This window comes from Cetorhinus maximus, chromosome 5 (genome assembly GCF_964194155.1).
Source record: "Cetorhinus maximus chromosome 5, sCetMax3.hap1.1, whole genome shotgun sequence".
Classification (NCBI taxonomy): domain Eukaryota; kingdom Metazoa; phylum Chordata; class Chondrichthyes; order Lamniformes; family Cetorhinidae; genus Cetorhinus; species Cetorhinus maximus.
Window position 1 is genome coordinate 75,824,517 of NC_135883.1, and position 26,447 is coordinate 75,850,963.

Consider the following 26,447-nt stretch of genomic DNA (forward strand, 5'->3'; position numbering starts at 1 on the left):
TGGTGTAGGTACACCCACAGTGTTGTTAGGGAGGGAGTTCCAGGATTCTGACCCAGCGACAGTGAAGGAACGGCAATATATTTCCAAGTCGGGATGGTGAGTGACTTGGAGGGGAACTTCCAGGTGGTGGTGTTCCCAACTATCTGCTGCCCTTTTCCTTCTAGATGATAGTGTTCGTGATTTTGGAAGGTGCTGTTGAAGAAGCCTTGGTGAATTCCTGCAGTGCATCTTGTAGATGGTATACACTGCTGCTACTGTGTGTCAGTGGGGGAGGGAGTGAATGTTTGTGGATGTCGTGCCAATCAAGTGGGCTGCTTTGTCTTGAACAGTGTCAAGCTCCTTGAGTGTTATAGGAGCTGCACTCATTCAGGCAAGTGGGGAGTATTTCATCACACTACACTCCTGACTTGTGCCTTGTAGATGGTGGACAGGCTTTGGGGGGTCAGGAGGTGAGTTACTCGTCACACGATTCCTAGCCTCTGACCTGCCCTTGTAGCCACCGTACTTTATGGCTAGCCCAGTTCAGTTTCTGGTCAATAGTAAGCCCTAGGATGTTGATAGTGGGGTGATTCAGTGATGGTAATGCCATTGAACATCATGGAGCGATGGTTGGATTCTCTCTTGTTGGAGATAGTCATTAACTGTCACTTGTGTGGTATGAAAATTACTTGCCACTTGTCAGCCCAAGCCTGAATGTTGCCCAGGTCTTGCTGCATTTGGACATGGACTGCTCCAGTATCTGAGGAGATACAAATGGTGCTGAACATTGTGCAATCATCAGCGAACATCCTTCTGACCTTATGATGGAAGGAAGGTCATTGATGAAGCAGCTGAAGATGGTTGGGCTGAGGACACCACCCTGAGGAACTATCCATCGCCAAATTACCAGCAGCCAATCTTTGATAAACTACTTGAAAAAAACGCTACTGCAGATATATATTGCGTACAAATATATAACTTTATATAAACTGCCACTTTCATCGAGCAGTAATAATGTCTGTGCAGTTTTGCCCTAAGGTGGAGTGATCCTTGCTGGACAAATAGTGGAAAGTTGACAATGCAATGATCAAAGAAATTTACAATGTGTGCACAGCAAGGTATATAACCTGAAGAGACTAATATGTCTTTCATTTGGCTGCAAGGTACAGTTATTGATTTCAGGAATGGACTCCCCAGTGGCATCTCGGCAGATGACAAGCCTTACCACACTCAAGAGCACAACTTCAACTTCCACAACTGGTTCAACCAGACTGCTATTTAACCTTGGGTATGTTGCTGTATTTTTTTGAAACTTTTACTGCAGGGAGTTTAAATATCTGGCACAGAAATTTGCAAAATTTTATGTCTTCCTCAATATTAGCTATGACTGTTATCCAACAAAAATTAAATTTCATCAACAAAAATACATACCGGGAAATTTAAAATAGAGATAGGAATCAGACAGCTCTGTTGGTAGTCAATGGAATTCTCCAGGCAGGGAGTCAAAACATTTTGGATCTGCAATAACAGTTCATTGTATGGAAGATGGCTATGTTTGGAATTCCTTGCTCTATCACTTTATCAGTGGGCTTTAAGTTATTTATTTTTAACAGGTTAATAATTTTGCTAAAATTATGGAGAAGGGATCTTGTGATGCAATTTCGACTGTTTTGAGTTTATACACAGCACTAAGTACAAGACTAAATTATTAACCTTTTTAATTAATACGACCATCGACTGCATGCATTGTGCATTTACTGTGAAAATTCCCTCGTGGAAGACTACGAAGGGAAACCTTACTGAGTACCAACTACTTTAACAGGCACCGCTGGTATGGGAAACCAGCTTTGATCTATATTACATTGTCAGCGTACAATTGACCAAATGCATATATTTTAACTTTGTTTTCTTCTAGCATTACAATATAAACAATCTCAATTTTTGAACTGAATTCATGGGTTTACGGTATTAATTTGTAGGAGCTCAGCTTGAATTCAGCATTACTGTTTCATAATCTTGCAGTGTCACTGATGATAGAGCTAGACCTCATTCAATTTCCCAGGAGATGTTACCATTTGCCCTCATTAAAGTTTGGCTGCATGTATTCCATATTTGTTTTAGAAAAACGAAATGATTCAACTCAATTCCTAATATAACAGTTCCCCTTTATTGAAGGAATTACAGTATATAAGTCTTTTCTCAACTACATCGAAAACAGAATATTAGTGACAATATCAGCTTGAATTTGTATAGTGCCTTTATCAGAAAAACATTCGCACAGAGGCTTATTCAGACAATAAGAGATAGGTGTATATGTTGTTATGATCCCCATGGGGATCCATGAACCATAAAAGCCAAATTAATGAACAACCCTCAAATGAAAAAAACTACCAGGCAAGATTTCATTTTTTGTAACTTTTACTTTAACAGGAATCAGAATCAACCAAATTAAATATGATCTCTCAATTTTTCCAACTCAACCTCCAGTATGTAGGATCATGCACTTTTCCTGCTTAATGGATTTGGTCCTAAAGCCACCAGCAACAGTAGCTCCACTTGATTTGAGTTCCTCAGAGACAGTCATCATCCAACCGGCACATTCCTACAGAACCTCCTTAGCTGTGTTCACAATAGTCTTGGTGGTATAGCTTCCCCAGAGATGCCTTTATCCTAACTCTTTAATGAACCTTGTTTAACAATGGTCAGCTCTGGCAAAACTGAAACAGTAGCAGTAGAATTGTCCAATTCAAAATCCCAGATCTAAACCTGTTTTTAGCTTTCTGTCCTTTTTATTTGTATTACACACAAATCTCCTTGTAAACGTGCCTTCTCCATTCTTCCCCTGCTGCAGAACTGAACCCACACAGCCTCCGTATTTTAACTTTCTTCCTGTGGGTGCTGCTTCCAGTCAAAAGTTGCCAGTCGCAATACCAGTATTTCTTATAAAGGAATCAATTGTAATTTTTGGTTAATAAATGATACAAACTCTTAAAAGTCTTTTCCCCAACATTTTTAAAAACAATTACAGATTCCCAAAACATTTTAGAGTAATTAAAGATTTCCTTTACTGTTACTGTTGCTGTGTCAAAAGTCTCTACAATGTTCTAATTGGACCAGAGTGGTTGTAAACAGAGTGCAAACAGTGTAACAGCTGGGAATTCATTGCAGAGGGAAAAGAAGGTTCTGCTTTTTGCCTGCATTACTTGGTTTGTGTTAGAGGTAGATATTTAATTTAATTCAGCTGTAAATTAAGCTAGATCAAGTAATTAGTTAAAGAGCTAAAAGCTATAAGCTAAGTTGATCAAATGCATAGATTAATTAATTAAATAAAACAAAGTTATGTAGGGATGGCAGTACATGTGGTGTGCTACTACTGTGGATGTTTGTGGAGAGCATTTCAGTTCTAGACAACCACATTTTGCAGTAAGTGCTCACATCTCAAAGAAATTCAGCTCAGAGTTGTTGAGCTCTTTAGTGCAGGCATTGTAATTGTGGGGCATCAGGAAGGTGCAGAGTTACCTGGATACTTTGAATCAGGTGGTAGTTACACCCCTTAAGTGATACAGGTCTAGTTAGTGGTCATGGACAGGAGGCGTGACTACGAGTCAGGCAGATAATGGGATTTCAGATGCAGTGCGGGAGGAATCTCCATTTTTGCTCTTATCCAACAGATACAAGGTTCTTTCTGTGATGAGACCAAAGTCTATACCAGGCTGCAGGAGGCTATTCAAATGGAGGGAATGAAAAGGAATGTGGTAGTACTAGGGTGAAAGCAAAATACAGTGGATGCTGGAGGCCTGAAATAAAAACAAAAAATGCTAGAAAAACTTAGCAGGCCTGGCAACATCTGTGGAAGGAGAAACAGAGTTAACGTTTTGAGCAAGTATGACTCTTCTTCAGAGTCTCATGTAGGAACCAACAACCTGGGTAGATCAAGGAATGAGATTCTGCTAAGGGAGCCTGAGGAGCTAGGGTTCACATTAAAAAGCAGATCCTAAAAATTAGTAATCTGTGGATTTGGATTTTCAGAAGGCATTTAATAAGGTGGCACATGAAATGTTATTGCACAAGGTAAGTATATTCAAGGTTGCTGCTGTTTCTCTTTTTCCTTCACCTCTTGCTAGTCAATACCTTCCTTATGATGGTATGATCTTCAGGCTTATAATTTGCATTGGTTCTTCTTTATGCCCTCCTTGTGCTGATGATGCAGGTTACTTTCATCCTCTTCATAGAATTTACAGCACAGAAACTGGCCATTTGGCCCAACAGACCCATGTCCATGTTTATGCTCCAGATGCACTTCCTCCAATCTTTCTTCATCTAATTTCACCAATATATAATGCATTGAAATGTGACTTCTAAGCGTTTATCTAGCTTCCCTTAAGTGCATCCATTCATCTCAACCTCTTAGGGCAGGATCTTTAGGTTGGCGAGCGGGGGATGGGGCCCTATTGCTGACGCATAAAATGACGTGGGATGACGTAGGGTGGAACTCCCGACGTTGACCTGTCAACGGTCTATTGAGGCCATTGACAAAGTACTTAAAGTAATTAATGGACCTACCCTTCCAACCTCAAGGTTGGCGGGCAGACTGGGAGCCCTGGCGGGCTTCAGAAAAAGCATGAAACCTCATCCATGGGCGGGATGAGGTTTCATGAGGGTTTTAAAAGTTTTAATAAAGGTTTGACTGAAAGTGATGGCGATGTCCCAACTCATGTGACAGTGTCACATGAGGAGACATGTCAGGGAAATTTTGTATTTGTCTCCGTAACATTTTTAAATTTGGATCTGATCTCCCTGAGGCAGCACTTAGCCTCAGGGAGATCAGTACGCTCTTTCGCGTGCATGCGTGAAAGAATGCACTCTCAGCTGAGGGAATCCCCCCCCGCCCGCACAGGGAGCGCATAGCACTTCCTGGCAGATGTCACGCTGGGCGGGCCTTAATTGGCCTGCTCACGTAAAATGGCGGCATGCCCCTGATCAGGGGTGCCGATTGGAGGTGCGCCTGCCCGCGCCTGCTCCTGAACATCCCCCCCCTGATGGGGTTAAAATTCTTCTCTTAGTGTGGATAGTAACTATTCTCTGATTAAAGATGTTTCTTCTGAGATACCTGTTGGATTTATTAGTGACTATCTTTTATTTATGGCCCCTAGTTCTGGTCTCTCCTACAAGTGGAAAGATATGTATGTTTACCCTTTCATAACCTTAAAACCTGTATCAGGTTACCTCTCAGTCTTTTCTATAGAAAAGAGAAGAACCCCAGTCTGTTTAATCTTTCCTGATAGGTTGAACCTCTCAGTTCTGGCATCATTCTAGTAAATCCTTTTTCCACCTTTTCCACTGCTTCACAGTGCTCCCCAGTGTGGTCTAACCAAGGTCTGCTGTTTAGTCCAAGGTTGAGAGGTGATGCTTGTGCGGTTAGTTGAAGTATGGATGTTTCTTGGTTTGAATTTACTGGTCTGATGACATATCGAAGGTTTTTAATTTTCTTTGCTTAGATCAACTGAAGATGTTCCCATCTCCATATGTTGTTGCCAGAAGAATGACAAGTGCTCCCCCAGTATTTACATCAATATTTTCCTAATACTAAAATGTGTTATAGTACATCAAATAGTACATCTTTCTTCAGTATTCTAATTGCTAGTAACAGTGGGTGGCCTTTTATGTGGAAAATTGTATTTTATATGATAAAGATACTCATAGCATTTCTACTGCCACTTTGTTATGTTTGAGTTGAGATTAATAATAATAAAACCTTGCTGCTAGTGACCTAAAAAATGCTAATTCTTAGGGTGCAGAATAATTTAGTCCTTTTAAGCCACCAGTACTGTAACTTACCCAATTGATTTGGGTTTTATTTTTGGCATTTGAGCAAATATTAGCACTAGTCTTTTTTTGCTGTAGCACAAGGACAAATGGACAAATGAATTTGAGGTGCTCCCATTGAGCTTCCCCATGGAGCTCCAAACCTCTTTTACAGTCAGTCAGCAGTTCAAAAACTTCCAGCTGACTCCTTACCCTTTTCCACTGTAGCCAGCTGAGTAATTCTGTCTTTCTCATTTCACGTTTATTCCTGTTTGCTTTTGCTAATTTTCAACTGTAACAACCTTGGTACTGTATTATCAGTGCACCTTATGGCAATTTCTCAATTTTCTGTTGATCTTGAACTCAATTTAAGATTCATCCAAATTGGTTCAGAGGTAATTCAGATTTTATATTCTAAATATTGCATCTCAAAACGCAACTTAATCTTTGTTCACGTTATTAACTCATTATCAACTCCTATTGCTTATTGTACATGGTAAGGATTCATAATAAATCTGATGTCTTTCCCATCAATTTCAAATCTATTTATTAAACTCTTGTGCTTTAATCTGTCAAATGCTTTTCCTTAATTTGTAGAGCATAGATATACTTTCCTGTTCATTGTATTTTGTGCACAATTGATTGCCAAACCATGTATTCTTTTGTGTGTTCCTTTCCCACTTCCAACAGCAAATTATCCCATGTTTAATACCAAATGGCCAGAATTTTACATCCTGCGGGCGGGCGTGTACCTCGATCCAGGGCGGGATGAGATCTCCGTGGGGAGATAAAATAAAAAGAGATATCTGGGGACTGGTTTTTTATGAGGTATGCTTTCAGGTGCTTGATTGTGCTGCATGGACATACTTTGCAGCATTTTTGTTGTTTTATTTATCCTGTGGAGGTCTGCAGCTCCCTGGGGCAGCTGTCTGCCTTCAGGGAGCTCACTGGAAGTGCCCACCAGCACCCGCGGTGACGCCGATGTCTGTCCTCTTCCCACCCCCACCGGCAGTGCTGAGCCTTTCTCAGCGTGTGTTTCACGCTGGCTGCCTGTTAATTGGCCAACCAGCATGAAATCACGGTTGGGGGCCGATCGTGGTCGGGGTCAAATTTCCCGTCTGGTCACGGACCTGCCAATCACACGCGTCCGATGAGTGAAAAATTCAGGCCAATGTGATTTTTTGCAGCACTTTCAAAGAATGGCTTGTGAGACTGGTAGTTCTGTTATCCAGTTACACCTCACATTCTGTGGCTAATAATTTCTATGGAAAGCGTTACAAATATAGATTTGGCGTAATTGATAGGCACTATTGCTGAACTGCAGATCTTATTACTGATTGCTGATTTTCTGCAACCCAATGGGCTGAATTCGCCAGACAGCGCATGGGGGCGGGGCCCGCTCACCGACGCGTAAAATGACGCACGGTGATGTCGGGCGGGCATCCTGACATCACCGCGCGTCATTTAGACTTTCAGCTCGGCGGGTGCACAGCCGACTCGGCTGCGTGCCCGCTGAACTGTCAAAGGCCTAGTAAGACCATTTAAAACCTAATTAACTCAATTAAATGAACTGCCCATCCAACCTTAAGGTTGGCGGGCAGACGAAGAGCCCGGGCGGCCTTCGCATTTTTCATGAAACCTCATCCACGGGCAGAATGAGGTTTCATGAAGTGTTTTAAAATCTAATAAAAATTTTTACATTAATTCTTTGACGTGTCCCAGCTCATGTGACAGTGTCACATGAGGGGACATGTTTTAAAAGATTTTTTTCTCCTTTATTTAAATTTACACATGTCAAACTAATCTCCCTGATGCACCTCTGTGCCTCCAGGGAGATTTCTGTGCTCTTCTGCGCGCATGCACGAAAGAGCGCAGGAAACGACTCAGGGAAACCACCCCCCACCCACCCCCCCTCCGCCCACACAGGGAGCGCTCAGCACTTCCGGACGAGCATCACACTGGGCGGGCCTTAATTGGCCCAACCACGTAAAATGGAGGCGAGGCCCCAATTGCGGGCGCAGATCGGGTTCGCGCCCGCCCCCGCATAGCCCCACCAACAGGGGGGAAAATTTTTCCCCATGTTATTGTTTATACTTTGTAACACAAACTGCTACCATCCCAGACCACAGCCCCAAATTTGGTTATGATCCAGTTAGGAACAGTAACTTATTTTGTTAAAGCAGATGAAATTTGAAATCCCAGTTACTCACTAAAAAAACAAAGCCACAAAATTGCATGATTTTAAACAAATATAAGACTGTTTACAATATTCAACAAAGCAAACATCGCTACCTTACACTCTAATATACAGAATTGACACGAGGTAAAATGAATTAATAGGCAAGCTGTGGTTGAACATACCACAAACCTAAATGGCAGATGCAATGAAGGCAGGCCCCCTGAATTTCTCAGTCAGTCACCCAAAGGCCAGTCATCACTGTGAGTTACAAAAAATTCTTTAAAACTGTCTCCCTCATGAGGAATTTTTGCTCCTCTCTTTCAAGGATATTTCTTCTGATTTTCCTCAATAGGTGCTCCAACTCAGACTGCCCCAATGACTGCTCACCTCCCAGTTGCTCCATCTCTTCTCCTGAGACTGCATCCCACTGGATTCACAAAGCTGTACCCCAACATCTGATCACTGGCACGGTCCCAGCTTCCTAGCTGCTCTGAACCGAACCCCACTGCTCATGGGCTTTCCTTTGCTGCAAGTTTTACTGAGCTGACACTGCCTCTGGTCTTTCTCTAAGTACCCACCTCCCCAGCTGCACTGTGCAAATGCTGCTCCTGGGTTTTTGTTTGCCACAATAGCCAGCTTCAATGAGTTGGCACTGCCCTTGGGTTTCTCTGAGCTCCAACTCCAAGCAGCATGGAGCTGCCAATAGTTCCCCGGACTTCCCTGAACCCCAGCCCCCTCAGCAGCACAGAGCTAATGGCAGCACTTCAGCTGCATGGAGCTGATCCTCCTCTCTGTCTGCTCCCTTTTAACCTTTAACCTTTTGGGCTGCCCTTGGCCCTGTGATCATTGTTTTTCACTACACAACCACACAGGTGCACTATCCAATCCCTGTGGCTGCGGAGGGATGCCAGAAACCAAGCGAACATGGCATGTCTCCCTTTCAGGCTCTGCGCTTGCGCTGGAACTTCTCGGCATGCTGGAAATTGTGGTCTGTCATCAGCTAGTGACTCCAGGTACGATAATCGATGTCCAGGGCTTTCATATGATACTTGCAAGCAACCTTGAAGCAGAGCTTTGGGCAGCCCAATTCTCCTCTGGTTCCGGCTACCTCACCAAATGGAAAGACTTTGACTATGCAACTGTCTTCCACCCTGGATTTGGCCTGTGTTCTCAGCACCTTGCTGCATGGCTGTGAAGCATGGATGACTTACAGCTATCAGGAAGAGAAGCACAGTAATTTCCATCTTTGCTGTCTGTGGTGCATTATGGGTATATCCTAGCAGGATAAAATCACGAATGTGGCAGCCCTCTCAAAGACAGAGCTCCCAAGTTTGTTAGCACGCATCGAACAGAGGCATCTTCAGTGGATTGGGCACATCTGCAGGCTGGAAGAGGGTTCCATACCCATTTGGACATAATGCACATCCATCCTCTGATGGATGATGGTCTCTGTTAAAACAGCTGCAGGCAGCATGAAGCAAACTGAGCTTCTGCGCGATCTTTAATGAACTAACACCAAATGAGGTAAAATAAATGGCTAGAAAATTGGTAGCTCCACAAATTGGTCTGACCCAGCTCTGTGCTTGATATGTGATTCATGCCGGGAGCATTTCAACACAAGATTTTACCTTTTGGGGTCCAGATCACCTTTTTCCTTCATGACCATTTTCTACACTAGCCCCATCTCTTCTGAAGACACCAAAAGTACTTAGTATCTCACCCAACTGGTCAATCTTCCAGTATAACTTTGATAAAGAGTTGCACTTAAAGTGATGAATTATCCTTCCCTTTCAACTGGTGACAGAAAGTGTATATTTCCAGTATTTTCTGTTTATATTCCATAACAATCTTCTTTATTATTAAGTTTGTCACACTGTTGCCTTCATAGTTTCAATTTGAGAAATAAGGGGTGGAATTTAATCCAACTGGTGGGGATCTCACCCACTGGCTGGAGAGTCACGAGAGCTCTGTATTGCTTCGTTTGGAGAAAGACCTCCATATTAGATGGCGGTCAGGCAGTGGCCATTGGTAGGCCTTCCTGGGATCAAGGACCATGGGGGCGGAAATACCGTGCCTGGAGAGCTGCCAGCCATCAGAGGCCAGCAGCTCCTCATTGCTGTCAGTGCCACTGGGGGAACGGTGCAGCAATGCACCCACCAGAGGTCCAGAATCAGCAAGGCACCCAGGTCACAGGTGAGTGAGCATGGGATGGGGATCATGGGGAGGGGGTTGCTGGCTGCAAGTGGGGCAGGGGGGTCGGAAGAAAGGGCAGGGGCTGGCTCTCAATGTGCCCACCCCCCACCCCCCCACCTTCCCCCCGACCCCCCCCCCCCACCCGCCTTCCCCCCGACCCCCCCACCCCCCCGCCTCCCCCATGTTGTGTCCCTCGATCAGGGGCTGAGTGCCTGAAACTGATGGAGCCCACATTTAAACCTGACAGGCGGCAGGCCTGTCAATCAATGCCCACTTAAAGTCCTCGATTGTTGTTGGCCAGGAAGGTTGTCTACCAGCCTTTCTGCCCCATACTTAATTGGAGCAGAGGTGGGAAGGTGGTGGGTTTCCCACCCCGCACCCTCTAGCCCGATGAAATGCCCCCTGCTTCGAAACTCGTCTCGGGTGGGGGCATTAAATTCTGCCCAAGGAAGGTGACTCCAGACATGGGAACCTAGTTACTATAAAATGCATATGGGCCTTGGCATTCCAACTGCTTCCTGCTTAATTTAGGTTGGAAATTACCTTCCCTGGGGTGGGAGGGTGAAAAACAGAGTCATCATTGCTGCTCCTGATCGCCATGCAATGATTTTTCCTGGATTAAAATTTCTGATATGCCTCCCAGCAGATCGAGTATCACGTTATTAATGTGAATTTTGGTAAAATCTATCTGATGTTTTCTAATTGGACTAATATTATCTATCCATTGGATAAGGTTCTTTACAGTTTCTTCTCCGGTAATGAAGCTGTATGTGACCTAACCCTTCCTCACCTTAACAGAATATGTAAACTTAAAGCTTACTTGTATATTGTGTATTTACCATTGAATGTTATGAGAAATAGTATATTATTTATTAGTATCTGGCCACCAGAGTTCCCAGAAGAAGCAATAGAATTTCATATCAAAGGCATCTTGAACATAGATAGACTTGAATGATAAAAGCAAAATATTGCGGATGCTGGAAACCTGAAATGAAAATAGAAAGTGCTGGAATTCTCAGCAGGTTTAGCAGCACCTGTGGAGAGAGAAACAGAGTTGACATTTTGAGTCAAATATGACTCTCCTTCAGAACTGGAACTAGATGCTGCCAGATCTGCTGGGTAATTCCAGAACTCTATCATGTTTTGTTTTCAAAGAAATATAAATTAAAGAAATTCAAAGTTCTCTTTCAAAAAGGTCTAATAAATTAAATATTTCAAACAAAATATTATGTATAAAACTCTGGAAATTTCTTTAAACGAGCAGGTAGATTCGCACTTGCCAGTGTGTTACTTCTATGTATTCCATCAAAACAAGTTATGTGGTTAAGGTGCAATGAGTTTTGAACAGCTGTCATAATAGGTAGAGAGAGGAGTAGATTCTCTGAAACGGATTCATTATTAGTTAAATTTTCTAAAGTTATTTTCTAAATAACGGAGGAACTGTTAAGCAGATCGATTAAATTGGCAGCAATGATAGCTCTCAGGATCGCAAGTCTTCCCATCACACCAAGGTGCTGCCCCAGAGAAGACATTGTTATAGGGTCACCTTTATGGATAGCTAATCATATATACTGTCTGAAGTTTTTATCTTCTAACAGAAGTACTTTTTAAGAATCACAGTTACATTTATAAATTGATGGATGTAACCTTTTGAATGCCTGAGTAGGAATAGATGTAAAACATTATTGCCATGCAAATAATATTCGCGCAAAAATACTTCATAAATGGTTCATTTCTTTGTCTGTAATTTTAATGGACAAAAATGGATCAATACAGCAAAATTTCGATATGATCATTTTTATTTAATTCATGGATGAGCCAGCGAGTGATGAAAGGCTCATTGCTTTTATACATTTCCCCAGTTTTGTTTTAGGTAAATAATGGGAATCAGTGGGGGTAGTGGGGGGTGGAGTGGAGTGGAGTTGGGGTGGGGGTGGGGGTGGTGGTGAGGTGGAGAGGAGGTGGTGAGAGCTCTCCACCTATTGGAGTCATACCTAACACAAAGGAAGATGGTTGTGGCTGTTGGAGGCTGTTGTATGATCATCTCAGACATCGCTACAGGAGTTCCACAGGGTAGTGTCCTAGGCCCACCCATCTTCAACTGTTTCATCAATGACCTTCCCTTCATCATAAGGTCAGAAGTGGGGATGTTCACTGATGATTGCACAATGTTCGACACCATTTGTGAGTCCTCGGATACTGAAGCAGTCCATGTCCAAATGCAGCAAGACCTGGACAACATTCAGGCTTGAACTGACAAGTGGAAAGTGAGTCACATCACACAAGTGCTTGGCAATGACCATCTCCTACAAGAGAGAATCAAATCATCTCCCCTTGATGTTCAATGGCATTACCATCTCTGAATCCCCCACTACCAAAATCCTGGGGCTTACTATTGATCATAAACTGTACTGGACCATCCATATAAATACTATGGCTACAAGAGCAAGTCAGAGACTGGGAATTCTGTGGTATGCAACTCACCTCTTGACTTTGCAAAGCCTGACCACCATCTATAAGGCACAAGCCAGGTGAGTGATGGAATATTCTCCACTTGCCTGGATGACTGCAGCTCCAACAGCACTCAAGAAGCTCGACAACATCCAGGACAAAGTAGTCCACTTGATCGGCACCCCATCCACCAAACTAAACATTCACACTCTCTGCCACTGATACACAATAGCACCAGTGTGCATGTACAGATGCACTGCAGCAACTCACCAAGCATCCTTCGGCAATACCTTCCAAACCCATGAACTCTACACCTAGAAGGACAAGGGCAGCAGATGCATGGGAACACAATTTCCCTCCAAGCCACACACTGTCCTGACTTTTTAAAAATTCTTTGATGGGATGTGGCCATCATTGGCAAGGCCAGCATTTGTTGCCTATCCCTAATTCTCTTTGAACTGAGTGGCTTAGTAGGCCATTTCAGAGGGCAGTTAGGAGTCACCAAATTGCTGTGGATCTAGAGTCACATGTAGGCCAGACCAGGTAAAATGACAGATTTCCTTTCCTAAAGGACATTAGTGAACCAGATGATAGTGCCATGGTCACTATTACCGAGACTAGCTTTCATTTCCAGGTTTTATTAATTCAATTTAAATTCCATCAGCTGCCATGGTGGAAGTTGAACCCTTGTCCCCAGAGCATTAGTCTGGGTCTCTGGTGTACTAGTCTCATGACATTATCACGACACCATCATCGCCCCTTGGAACTATAATTGCCGTTTCTTCACTGTCACTGGATCAAAGCCCTGGAGATTAAGAATATCTCTTAGGGTGTCTAGATGGCAGGACGGGAAGTGAGACTGCTTACAGGCGGAAGTACTAACCACGTGCAGTCATGCAGCACCCAGCCAATCAGATGCTAAGAATTGTGGGGCCCCACCAATCGTGTGGCGGGGGCAGGGTGAGCTCAATGTAACAGCTCAACCTCCTCTCACTGGTCCAACAAACTTCCCTCTCCAAGAAAAGCAGCTCCTGCTCAGTCAAAATCCATCACGAAGACTACCTCGCCTGCTGCATGCCAGCTTTAACCAGTTGTGAACCTGAAGACAAGCATTTCTCATTTGATGCCAATCTAATAGCAAAGGTTTTTAATCTGGTGGACATGTGTTTTAATGAGCATGCATGACATGCTAATGCATTACAAATAGGTTCCTGCTGCTTGCCACTCAGGAACTCCAACCAGCCACCAGTCCACCACCGAACTAATTTGGAATTTTCACCTTGATGCCGGGAAGCTGATGTTTGACCTTCTGCACAATTAAGTTCCCCCACCCGCCTTGTTCCCCGCTCCTGGGAGCAACATTAGATTCTGCCTTAATTTTCTCTTCTGCAGGGCCAAGCATTTCCTCTGGGCACCTTCTGCAGCTCCCATCAACCTCATCTGAACTTCGAGGAATTCAGAGAATTCTTTATGTCCAAAGCCCTGAGGGCATCGACCATCTGATCTTTGATGTATGCCTGCTCCTTTCTGCTTCCTCTTCTGTCTAACTCATGTCCGATCCCAAACAAGCTTTTATTCCAGTTTAATCTTTATCTGCCATCCTCCTATGTAGAAGCCGTCCTTGGCCAAGAAAACCATAACCTGCTCCTTCCACTCTTTCCCATCCCAGGTCTTGATCATCAAATTTCTCTTTCTCAATCTCATGATTGTTAATATTATTAAATCTCTTTGGAGCCTCCAGCTCAGTCCATTATACTAGAAAGAGCTCAATAATCTGCTATCTATCCCTCCGTAGTTTGCAGCTATTATCCCATTTCCCAACTTGTCTTTTCACATTATTGCCTTAAAACTGCAGTACTTTCTCTACCCACCACTCTTTGCTTGAAGCCCTTCAATCTAGCTTGTGCCGCAAGGACAGATCCAAGACTGTTATTGCTCAATATTATCATACTGGGAGGCTGCAACTGCAGCTCATTGCCCCTTCTCCTCATTTTCTTAGTCTCTCCGCCACCTTCATCATTAGCACCAATCCATCCTTGCCAAATACCTCTCTTCCAGAGAGCTCTGGAACACTGATCTACCCTGGTTCCCTGGCACCATTGGTGGAGGGAGTGAATGTTAAAGAGGTGGATGGGATGCTGATCAAGCGGGCTGCTTTGTCCTGAATGGTGTTGATAGGTTAATCTTGATATTGCCTGGTACTTGTGTCATGTAAATGTTATTTGCTATTTATCAGTTCAAATCTGAATATTTTCTAGGCCTTCTAGTATGCAGGCACAGACTGCTTCAGTATCTGAGAAGTTGTAAATGGAGCTGAACACTGATCTTGTTCTTTAGCAGAGAACGTTAACAGACTTAAGGGAAATTTAGCACTGGATATGAGCTCTGTTTCCATCAGCACTAAACAGTTATCTGAAAATGCCAAACACTTTCTGCTTTATTTCACATTAAAGTCCATTAGTCCATGGACTAATGTCCATATGCTGGAACATGTGCCAAGTTTTGCTACTAAATGTTTGGGGCTCCGAATAAAAAGAGGGGATGCACCTTGTGATGTTAATGGAGGGCTACCTTATTTCAAAACTTGAAGGCCTTAACTACAAAGCTAGCTAACCACAAAGTCACTTGCCACCCCAAAGGTTGGGAGCTTTAAAATAGTAGTTCCAAACTGGGTTCTGCCTCACCACGGAGGGGAGAGTTCATAGAGGAGCGCTGAGAGTGACACAATGATCGCCAGGTGATGGGTGCCAAAAGCTTGATGGATGAGAGCATGTGAGTGTCTCAATCTCCTGCTCTTCCCCAGTCTTGGGGTGAGATGGGGGATTGTACAATTCTAGGCTGTGGCAGGAAAAACATATTTTTGGCCATATTGGTGCAGAATTTACTGTTGCTGATATTAGAATTAGAATCAGCAGGTTCTAAAGGACAACACATTATTAATACGCTCTTCACATGCTGCATTTTTGTGTTGTGATTGTTCTATACTATAATTTTGATGGTGGGTCCTTGATTACTGATCCGTTTGAAAAGGGTCCTTCAACCAAAAAAAATGAGAAGCATTGCTTTAAGGCGGATAGTTAGATGGGGAAACCTGCAGCTACGTGATTGATCCCAGACTGAGACCATTAGAGGTTTTAGTTAATTTTATATTGAAGGAAACAACCAGATGTTAACATAAAATGTCAAACCAGTTGGTTTTGCATATGCTCTGGGCGAACCTTCAAAATGCTTGTTACTTGAGATAATTGAGTACCTGAGACACTTATCACCATAAAGGATCAAAGCATTTGCTTTTGCACCAGATAATATAAACATTTCATTTATGATTATGCAAATAACTGTGATGCTGATTGTAAGGCTGGACATCAGGTTGGTGTTTTTTTCAGTATTGCTAGTAAACTAATGACTATAAATTATAATAGAATACCTGATGCTCTTCTTAATATATTCATTAGCAACATCACATGCGGTGCTTGTGGGAATGCTTTCAGCATTATAAACACAACAGAATATCCTGCACATGGAATTAAAGGGATTTATAGAGTACCGAACCATTCTCCATTCTCAGGAATAGAAAATTTGTAAATGTTTTTTGTTTTGGTACAAGAATGCAGCTGCTGAATGCAAGCAGTTTTACCTAAATTTATAGGTTGTCAAATAAAAGGACTTAAGGCAGCTCCTGATTTTGACCAATAGAACATGCTGACACTAAATTTTAGATAATTCATATATTTTTATACATATTCATACATATATATATATATATTATATATAAAGCCATAATGCCATTCTGAGTATATTTATAATTATTAACTGTTATAATTATTAAATTCATACCACCATAATTTGATGTTTTCTACCATCAGAATGCAAGGCAGCCTGAAAAATGGTACCATTAATTCTCACCAGAAAAGAACTGTGTAAGTAAAAATTTCAAGTGTGAATACGTGGGTAAAAGGTTTACATATTTCCCTCTAATTCTCCTGACTGCTCAACTGATTAATGCAATGAGAAACCGAATCAGAAAAATTGAGAAAATTACAGATCCACATCCTGATTGTTATTCAGTGACTGCTCCTCAAACGGGAGGAGAAAAAGAAAATCACGTAGATTGTAATGTTGGAAACTTCTGCTCTACCTGATTGTGAGCTTGGAAATGGGAATGGCATGTAATTGGGTGGGATAGTGGCATACTGGAACCCTGCTGCCTTCGAGCCTCTGCCAGATTTAAACTCTGGTAATCCTAACCCTTCCTGCCCTGCTGCCTAATGAGGCTCTTAAGTGGCAAATTAATGACTACTTTAGGATCCCATCCTGCCGCTGCTAATGTTAAATCAACTGCAGGCGGACCTGTCGCCATCGACATGCATGGCAGCTAAAACCATGCAGCTAGCTTTTCAGCTTTGGTGTGGGGTCCCTTGATCAAAGACACTCAGTACCTGATCGAGGTACCAGACATCAGTAAAGAGGGGGCCCCGTTGACAGGCTCCACCCCGAGAAACCAACTCCCGTCCCCCACATTATTTACTTGTGGTCTGGGTCATTCTATGATCCTAGGACCCCATTGCCTGTCCTGCTGGCAGTGGCCACCACCTCCCCTGTCACGCTGCTGAGCGCATGAATTGCCAGCTTCTGATTGGCTGGCAGCTTTGTTAGGCGATTCTTGATTCCAGGGGAAGGTCCACCGCTGGCCTCATCACTACCTGATTGGCTTGTTCTTTGGTGGGTCTCCCTGAAAAGAAGCAGTGCAGGTCTCTTACCAGCTCTCCAGCTGGTGGGTGAGACCCTCATGTCTCAACAAGACTCTGTCCCTCAAGTGAGACAGTTCAATAGAATATACTTGCTGTATGATGCTTTCATTATTTCACAGAATGTAAAGCTTAGAAAGCTTATGACATCTTTAAGGATTCAGACAAACATTTAGATGGATAATGATTTCTGCTCCTTAAAGCGCACTCACATGGATGTTAGATGGGATAGGGTTGCACTTAGCGGAGCCTCCTCCGGAGGTCCCCAGCATCACAGATGCCAGTCTTCAGCCAATTTGATTCACTCCACATGATATCAAGAAACAGCTGAAGGCACTGGATACAGCAAAAGCCAAGGGCAATAATACTGAAGACTTGTGCTCCAGAATTTGCTGTGTCCCTAGCCAAGCTGCTCCAGTACAGTTACAACACTGGCATCTACCCGGCATTGTGGAAAATTTCCCAGGTATGTCCTGTACACAAAAAGCAGGACAAATCCAGCCCAGCAAATTACCGCCCCATCAGTCTACTCTCCATCATCAGTAAAGTAATGGAAGGCGTCATCAACAGTGCTATCAAGTGGCACTTGCTTAGCTATAACCTGCTCACTGATATTCAGTTTGGCTTCAGCCCAGCCCACTCAGCTCCTGACCTCATTACAGCCTTGATTGAAACCTGGACAAAAGAGCTGAACTCCAGAGGTGAGGTGAGAGTAACTGCCCTTGACATCAAGGCAGCGTTTGACCGAGTGTGGCATCAAGGAGCCCGAGCAAAACTGGAGTCAGTTGGAAATGGAGGAAAATTCTCCCCTGGTTGAAGTCATACCTAGCACAAAGGAAAATGATTGTGATTGTTGGAGGTAAATCATCTCAGTTCAAGGACATCACTGCAGGAGTTTCTTAGGGCAGTGTGCTAGGCCCCACCATTTTCAACTGCTTCATCAATGACCTTCTTCTCATCATAAGGTCAAAAGTGGGGATGTTCTCTGATGATTGCACAATCTTCAGCACCATTTGCGACTCCTCATATACTGAAGCAGCCCATGTCTAAATGCAGGAAGATCTGGACAATATTCACACTTGTGCTGCCAAATGGCAAGCAACATTCGTGCCACACAAGTGCCAGGCAATGACCATCTCCAACAAGAGAGAATCTCACTATTGTCCCTTGACGTTCAATGGCATTACCATTGCTGAATCCCCTACTGTCAACAATGGGGTTACTATTGACCAGAAACTGAACTGGACTAGCCATATAAATACAGTGGCTACGAAAGCAGGTCAGAGGCTAAGAATCTTGCGGCGAGTAACTCAGCTCCTGACTCCCCAAAACCTGTCCACCATCTAAAAGGCATAAGTCAGTAGTGTGATGGAATACTCCCCACTTGCCTGGATGAGTGCAGCTCCATCAACCCTCAAGAAGTTTGACACTATCCAGGACAAAGCAGGCCGCTTGATTGGCACCCCATCCACAAACATTCACTCTCTCCATCACCGAAGCACAGTGACAGCAATGTGTACCATCTACAAGATGCACTGTAGGAATTCACCAAGGCTCCTTAGACAGCACCTTCCAAACCCAGGACTGCAACCATCTAGAAGGACAAGGGCAGCAGACAAATGGGATCACCACCACCTGGAAGTTCCCCTCCAAGCCACTCACCATCCTGACTTGGAAATATACCGCCATTCCTTTACTGTCGCAGGATCAAAATCCTGGAACTCTTTCCCTAACAGCACCGTGAGGTACTTACACCACATGGACTGCCGAGCGGGTTCAAGAAGGCAGCTCACTCCTACCTTCTCAAAGGTAATAAGCAATGGGCAATAAATGCTGTCCTAGCCCGCATCCCATGAGTGAATAAAAAAACTTAGTTGCAATGCTCCACACAGTGAACAACCTCCCAATTTGATTTAGATTTTCCAGTTGACCAAATTTCAGTGACTGTTTAAAAATTGAGATAGTTGTAAACAATGCTGAATTATTTATCTGTGTTTTATGCTTTAGAGCAACTAATAAGAGGTATGTGGGAGCAGATCATTTGTTTTGGCATGACAACATGAGCTTCTGCTTCACTGACATCATGCATGAGGCACTGATCTGTTGGAAAAAATCCTCATTCTTGATGCCAGTTGAATTTCACAATGTTGAACTGGGGTAGTTCTACACAAAAGCTACTTTCATACTTCTCTAAATAAACAATAAATTAAAATGAAAAAAATTGCAACAAAGGATTTAGTGGTACTGTTAAGTGAGGTAGTTCAATAGAATATACTTGCCGTATACTATTGTCATTATTTCACAGCATGTAAAACTTACAAAGCTAATGAATTCAGACCCACTATGGATACTGGTTCATTCGCAAAAGTCAGTACGAACTACCTTCTGAACTGGGGCTAAGGTAAGTGTTAACTTAAACAAAGGAAGAGAACAAAGTAAAGTGGCAGGATGAATTGGGTTGGCAGGAAGGAGGATGAATTTAGAGAGGAGAGAAATGAACCAGTAGGAACTTGAGAGGAGGAGGAAGTTGGAGGAGGAGAAAGCAGCCTAATTTTCATCTTGGTAAATAATTTCACCACCGCCAGAAATTGCTTGGGGCGGAACTTCCTCCTGGTGGACAAACTCTGCTGTAACCATGGGCAAAGTTTTACTGTCCCCCGCCAATGTGTTTGCAGGTGGGGAGCCGGTGGGTGGCCCTGGGGTGGCCTTCCCACCGCCCTCCTGCCTGCCCCTGAAGTGTCCTCAATTTTGTAAGGGGAGGGCGAGGCCTACGACATCCCACTCACCCATGCCCAAATTGAGGCCCTTAATTACTGGCCACTTAGGGGTCGCTTCTTGCCCAGCCTCAATTTTGATGCCAGCGGGAGGAGGTGAGGGAGGGAAGGGGGAAGCCTGGCAGGTCGCTCTGCTAGGGCTTCAGATGGGAAGCTGGTGTGGGAGGGGCTCTTTCCTCACCCACCTTCTTTCCACATTGGATGCCTCCCTCCCCCGTAGTCTGCCATCCCCCACCAGGTGCTCCCTCCCCATGTAGCCTTCCCACCAGGAACCCCAACCACCCCACCCCCACCACCCTTTCACCTCTCCATCCTTCCCGCTGTGACACCCCCACACTTAGGGTGGATTTTAATCCAGTCTCTCATCGAGGCAAACATGATGGCTGGGGCCATGAAATCATGAGGGAACCTACATATCAGTCTGTCGGTGGTGGGAAAACCTCCCCTGATAAAGCTGGAGGTGGGAAGGGGCCAATGCGTGCATCTTGCCCGCTCATGATGTGTTGTCAATTGGACTCATTAATGAGTCACTTGACATCAATTCTCTCTGAGCCACTGGAATTTATTGGTGGCTCAATGAATAAATAGGAGTTGCACAGGTCTCCGCTCCTGAAGGCTGCCCAACAAGCCCGGTGGGGTTTCCCATGGCCTTGTGGGCTTGGCGGGGGCAGTGGTGGGGCTCCCTTGTTCACAGGCCACTCGGTGCAAAATTCAGAGGCCTGGCATCGAGAAGCAGAGGCAGCTGAAAACCACCCCTGCACCCGGCCTCTGACTGGCCATCAGCTCTCAGGATGAGCGATTTCCGCCATGGGGTCCAAAATCTCAGGTAAGGCCTGACACTGGTGAGTTAAGTGCCAATGAGCACTTAATTTTGTTGGGCCTCCCATTCAGAAGTGACCTGGGATTCCGAGTGGTTCTCTAATTGGTCACCCACTCCTGCCCTCCCATTAAATCCAGGCTTTACTTCCAAGACTTAGAATCTGGGAACTGCTTTTAGGCCCAGCAGTGATTACCACTGCCAGTGGCACTGCTGAGACTACAGGGCTGGTGGCCAATCAGATTAGTTGATGGATCTCTGAAGTGGGACTTCCTCCTGACTGACGGGTGGAAATCTCACTTCCAGTCAATTAATAAATGGCTGCGGGGCAGTCGGCATCAGTGGGGAATGCATTCCTGCCATTTTGGAGTGGGACACTTGCATTAGAAAAGGGCTGAGCTTATGTTAAAGGGACAGAAGTCCCCGAAACTGGTCCCAGGGATGAGAAACTTCAGCTATGAGGAAAGATTGGAGAAGTTGGGACTGTTTTCCTTGGAGAGGAGAAGGCTGAGAGGAGACTTGATAGAAGTTGTCAAAATCATGAGGGGGCTGGACAGAGCAGATAGGAAGAAGCTGTCCCCACTCGTAAAAGGATCAAGAATGCGGGGGCACAGATTTAAAGTAATTTGCAAAAGAAGCAAATGTGATGTGAGAAAAATCGTGTGGTTCGGGTCTGGGATGCACTGCCTGGAGGTGTGGTGAAGGCAGGTTCAAGCGAGGTATTCAAGAGGGCATTAGATGATTATTTGAATAGAAACGATGTGCAGGGGTATGGGGAAAAGGCAGGGCACTGGCACTAGGTCATAATGCTCATTTGGAGAGCCGCTGCAGACATAATGGGCTGAATGGCTCCCTCTGTGCCGTTAAGGTTCTGTGATTCTGTGAAATAACATGCAGTTACATTTGGATGTGGTTTTGATAAATACAGATCTGGACCTTTGGGATTTGCACCACACGGGAGAATGATTGCCAACTGGCCCTCCAGCCTCCAATCGCCACAAGTCTCTTCCACTCTCACTTTGTTAGTTTTTCTTGGTGGAGCAGTGTAGCATGGAAAAACGGGGCAGATAGGTCTACCATTCAATCTGATCTCTCAATCTGCTCAACCCAAGTTTCTGGTTCCATCCCCTACTAGCAGGAACATCAACCACCTGCTCTTCTCCTGTCCAACAAATGAAATTATACTGAAAGTGAACAAAATTGATCTTTTCTTTGGAGTGTCGAAAGCATCAAGATTTTTAAACATCAATTTTCAAACTTATGAAAACAAATGTCAAAACTGATCAAAATAATATTTCACTGCAATCTATGATGAAGACCAGAGAATACAATTTAAAAATTAAGTAACTCGAGATAAGATCAAAAGTCTGGCAGAATTGATTTCATTCAAAAGGTAATGGTGTGTGGAATAAATTACCTGATAAGACTGAAAAACACAATATAAATGGCTTCAATAGACAATCAGTTGTGACCTGGAAAGACAGAATGGATTGAGGAATACAGAGAGATGATGGGTTGGTGAACAAGGACAGCCTTTTTGAGCTAATAGCTGTCATCGTTATGAAAGAATCAAGCCAATGATAAAGATTTCGTTGACTTTATTCAAGGGATCATTTCACTGACTTTTATTTTTGGTTTATATTACCAGTGTACCATTTGCAGTCAAACTTAAGATGCAAGAGTCGGAAGAAGAAAAACTTGCAGTTGAGATGCTAAATGTGTGGGAGCCAGCAATCCCGCTCATAAGCCCTGTTGTCCGTAATGATGTGATAAAAAAGACAAGTTAATAAATGTGTATCTTGCATGTTGCTTGTTTCTTAAAGTCTTGTTTTATTTTATAGACCTTTGCTTCCCAGGTGTTTACCAGACTGAAGTTTGATTTATTCACAAGTAAATCAGAAACTGTAGTGTTCACTGAGTGGAGAGCTGCTTAGGAACAGAACACTTTCCCATTTTAGACACCTCGGCCTAGATTTTCGCCCCAGGTTGGGTTTGCAGGGTCGAGAGATTTCCTGGCTCGGCAAACCCGACCTTTAAAAATGTCCACTCGCAGTTCGGATTTTCGGTCAGGTCGGGGGGTGGGGGTTTGCGTGCTGAAATAGGAGTCAGAGCAGACGGCCCTGGAACCAATACGGAGGCTGCTGGGTGTGGAGGTGGGCTGGGTACAAGCCTACCTCTGTTCTCCAGCACTGTATTTAAATAAACCAAAAAATAATAAAGCAAAAAACACCCCTCCAGCCCTCACCCCTCACAAACTCCCTGTATCCCATCCATGCCAACCTATGCTGTCTCATGCCACTCTACTTGCCCCTCTTGGCCCCTCATGCCCCCTTATGCTAATCCATGCCTTTCTCCCAACCCCTAATACCCCCTATGCCAATCCATGTCCCTCTACCCATCCCATGGCCTCTAACTTAGTGCCAAGTCATGCCAATCCATGCCCCCTACACACCTTTCCCCCTTACCTCCTCCATGGCAACTCGCCTGGTATCCTTGGACACTTCCTGGACAGCTTTGACAGCTTTGAAACTTCCTTGACAGCTTGACAGTTCCTTGACAGCTGGACGGTACCAATGAGTTTGCGCATAAAAAGTGCATGATCATGTTTAATCCTAACAATCCCAAAGGGTGCCTAGCCTCTCCTAAAGGTGTCTTGGGGCTTTATCCAAAGGGGTACCTTTGCTCCCCAAAGGGGTACCCTGGCTATCCAAAGAAGCCACCAATTTCAGATGTCCTCTTACCTGATCTGCTCTACGCACTCTGTGATTCACATAGCTAGGGTTCAAAAATCAGAAGTCAGTGGAGACAGCAGGTGATTTCAATGACCAGTTGACTCCATGACTCGTGCATGCATGAACTCCGGCCTGACTCCAGTCCTGCCCCCATGAGGATGGGAAATGCCAGGATTGGAGGTGGGACTTAGAAAATTCGTCCATTTCTGGGATTTTCATCATAACAAAGAGACTCTATGTAAGCACCAAGCACTCACAGATCAGGTATAGTAAAGCTATACACAGAGTAAAACTTTATTCTGACAATGCGGGGTAGAAACTGCATCAGGCCTGTATGGAGAATACATTTTACTGGGGCTGGGAGAACATCTTGAAGAATACATGCTCATAATAAGCTGCTTCACTACTCTTTCCCTATCCCCTTCTGCTCCTCTACTTCCATTATAATGGCAAACAAAGATATGTACATAAGAAATACTATACCTTGTCCCTAAGTACATTTCACTTTGCGTGTTGGAAAAATATGCCTCTCATCTTAGAGTCCAAGGCAATCAGAGGCAAGCCCAGTGCTATGTATGAGCATTGCCTGGTAAAGTTCCAAAAACCCCTTCTCAGCTCCAGTAATGTATAGGCAAATGGCAGAATTTAATGGAGGCAATGGGAGTTTCCCCTATCGGCTAGCGGTCATTAGATCATAGGAAATAGGAGCCAGAGTAGGCCATTCAGCCCAACGAGCCTGCTCCACCATTCAATAAGATCACAGCTAATCTGGTTGTGGCCTTTACTTTCCTGCCCTTACTCCATAGTCCTTCTCGATCAAAAATCTGTCTAATTCAGCCTTGCATACAATCGATGACCCAACCCCCACTGTTCTCTGTGGAAGAGAATTCCTAAGGCTAACAGCCCTCTGAGAGAAGAAACTGCTCCTCATCTCCACCTTAAATGGGGGGACTCGTTATTTTTAAACAGTGCCTGTTAGTTCTTGATTCCTCTATGAGACGAAACATCCCCTCAGCATCTACTCCGTGAAATCCCCTCAGAATCTTACATGTTTCAATAAGATCACCTTGGATGAGTGTAGACGCTATCTGCTCAACGTTTCCTCATAAGACAACGCCTTCATCTCAGGAAACAGCCTAGTGAACCTTCTCCGAACTGCTTCCAATGCAAATAGATCTCTCCTTAAGTAAGGATAGCGGAACTGTACTCAGTACTCCAGGTGTGGTCTGACTAATGCCCCGTACAGTTGTAGGAAGGCTTCCCTACTTTTATGCATTATTCCCCTTGCAATAAAGGCCAACATTCCATTTGCCTTCCTGATTACTTGCTGTATCTTCATACTAACTTTTTGTGATTCATATATGAGCACATCCAGATCCTGTTGTACAGCAGCATTCTGCGGTCCCTCTCTATTTAAATATTCGGCTTTTCTATTCTTCCTGCCAAGAAGGACAACCTCATATTTTCCCACATTATACCCCATCTGCCAAATTTTTGCCCACTCACTCTACCTATCCAAATCCCTTGGATCCCAGACTCCTTGGATCCTCCTCACAACTTGCTTCCTTACCCACCTTTGCATGATCAGCAAATTTGCCTATAATACAGCCGGCCCCTTCATCCAAGTCATTAATATTGATAGTAAATTGTTGAGACCCTAGCATTCATCTCTATGGCACTCCACTAGTTTACAGGTTGCCAACCAGAAAATGACCCACCTATCCTGACTTTCTGGGCAGAATTTCCCGTGTGTTGGGTGGGTGGACCTGGCGCAATCGCTGGCGGGCACGGAGCTGATCGCTGCCAGCGATCGGGGCTGCACCGCCATTTTACGTGGGCGGGTCAATTAAGGCCTGCCCAGCGTGACGTCTGTTGGGAAGCGCTATGTGCTCCCTGTGCAGGCAGGAGGGAATCACTGAAATCGAGAGTGCGCTCCTTCGCGCATGCGCACGAAAGAACGCACTCATCTCCCTGAGGCTGCACGTCGACTTTTAAAAATATTAAAAATAGAAAAAAAAATTCCCTTACATGTCCCCTCATGTGACAATGTCACATGAGTTGGGACATGTTTATAATTTACATAACAACTTTATTACAATTTTCAAAACCCTACATTAAAACCCGCCGCTGGATGAAGTTTCATGTTTTTTCTAGTTGCCGCCAGGGCTCCTGGCCGACCTGCCAACCTTAAAGTTGGATGGGCAGGTCTTTGAATTGTTTAATTGATCCTGTCAATGGCCTCAATTGGCCATTGACAGGTCGGCGGGCCCGCAGCTGATTTTGCTGCGCCCCCGCCTTCCTGGAAAGTTAAATGGGGCGCGGTGACGTCGGGGGTTCCGCCCGACATCATCCCACATCATGTTATGCATTGGCAAGCGGGCCCTGCCCCCCGCTCACCGATGGCAAAATTCTGTCCTCTGTTTCCTATTAGTTAGCCAATTCTCGATTCAAGCTAATATATCACCACCAACACCTTGAGCTCTTATCTTGTGCAGGAACCTTTTATGTGGCAATTTATCAAATGCCTTTTGAAAATCCAAATACACTACATCTACTGTTCCCCTTTACCCACCCTGCTTGTTATATTCTCAAATAACTCTAAAAAATTTGTCAAACATAATTTCTCTTTCACAAAACAATGTTGATTCTTTCAGATAGCATTGTGATTTTTTAAATGTCCTGCTGCTACCTCCTTAATAGTGGATTTTAGCATTTACCCAATGACAGATGTTAGGCTAACTGGCCTACAGTTTCCTGCTTTCTGTCTCC

General features: G+C 44.1%; 1 long non-coding RNA gene across 1 annotated transcript; it reads left to right on the forward strand.

Annotated features, from left to right (window-relative positions):
• The first annotated feature begins 42 nt into the window (after positions 1–42).
• LOC144680740 (uncharacterized) lies at positions 43–22,671 on the forward strand. Its single transcript, XR_013576618.1, has 4 exons — positions 43–96; positions 1,143–1,267; positions 16,474–16,527; positions 22,595–22,671. It is a non-coding gene; the product is annotated as an uncharacterized LOC144680740 (long non-coding RNA).
• The last annotated feature ends 3,776 nt before the right edge of the window (positions 22,672–26,447 follow it).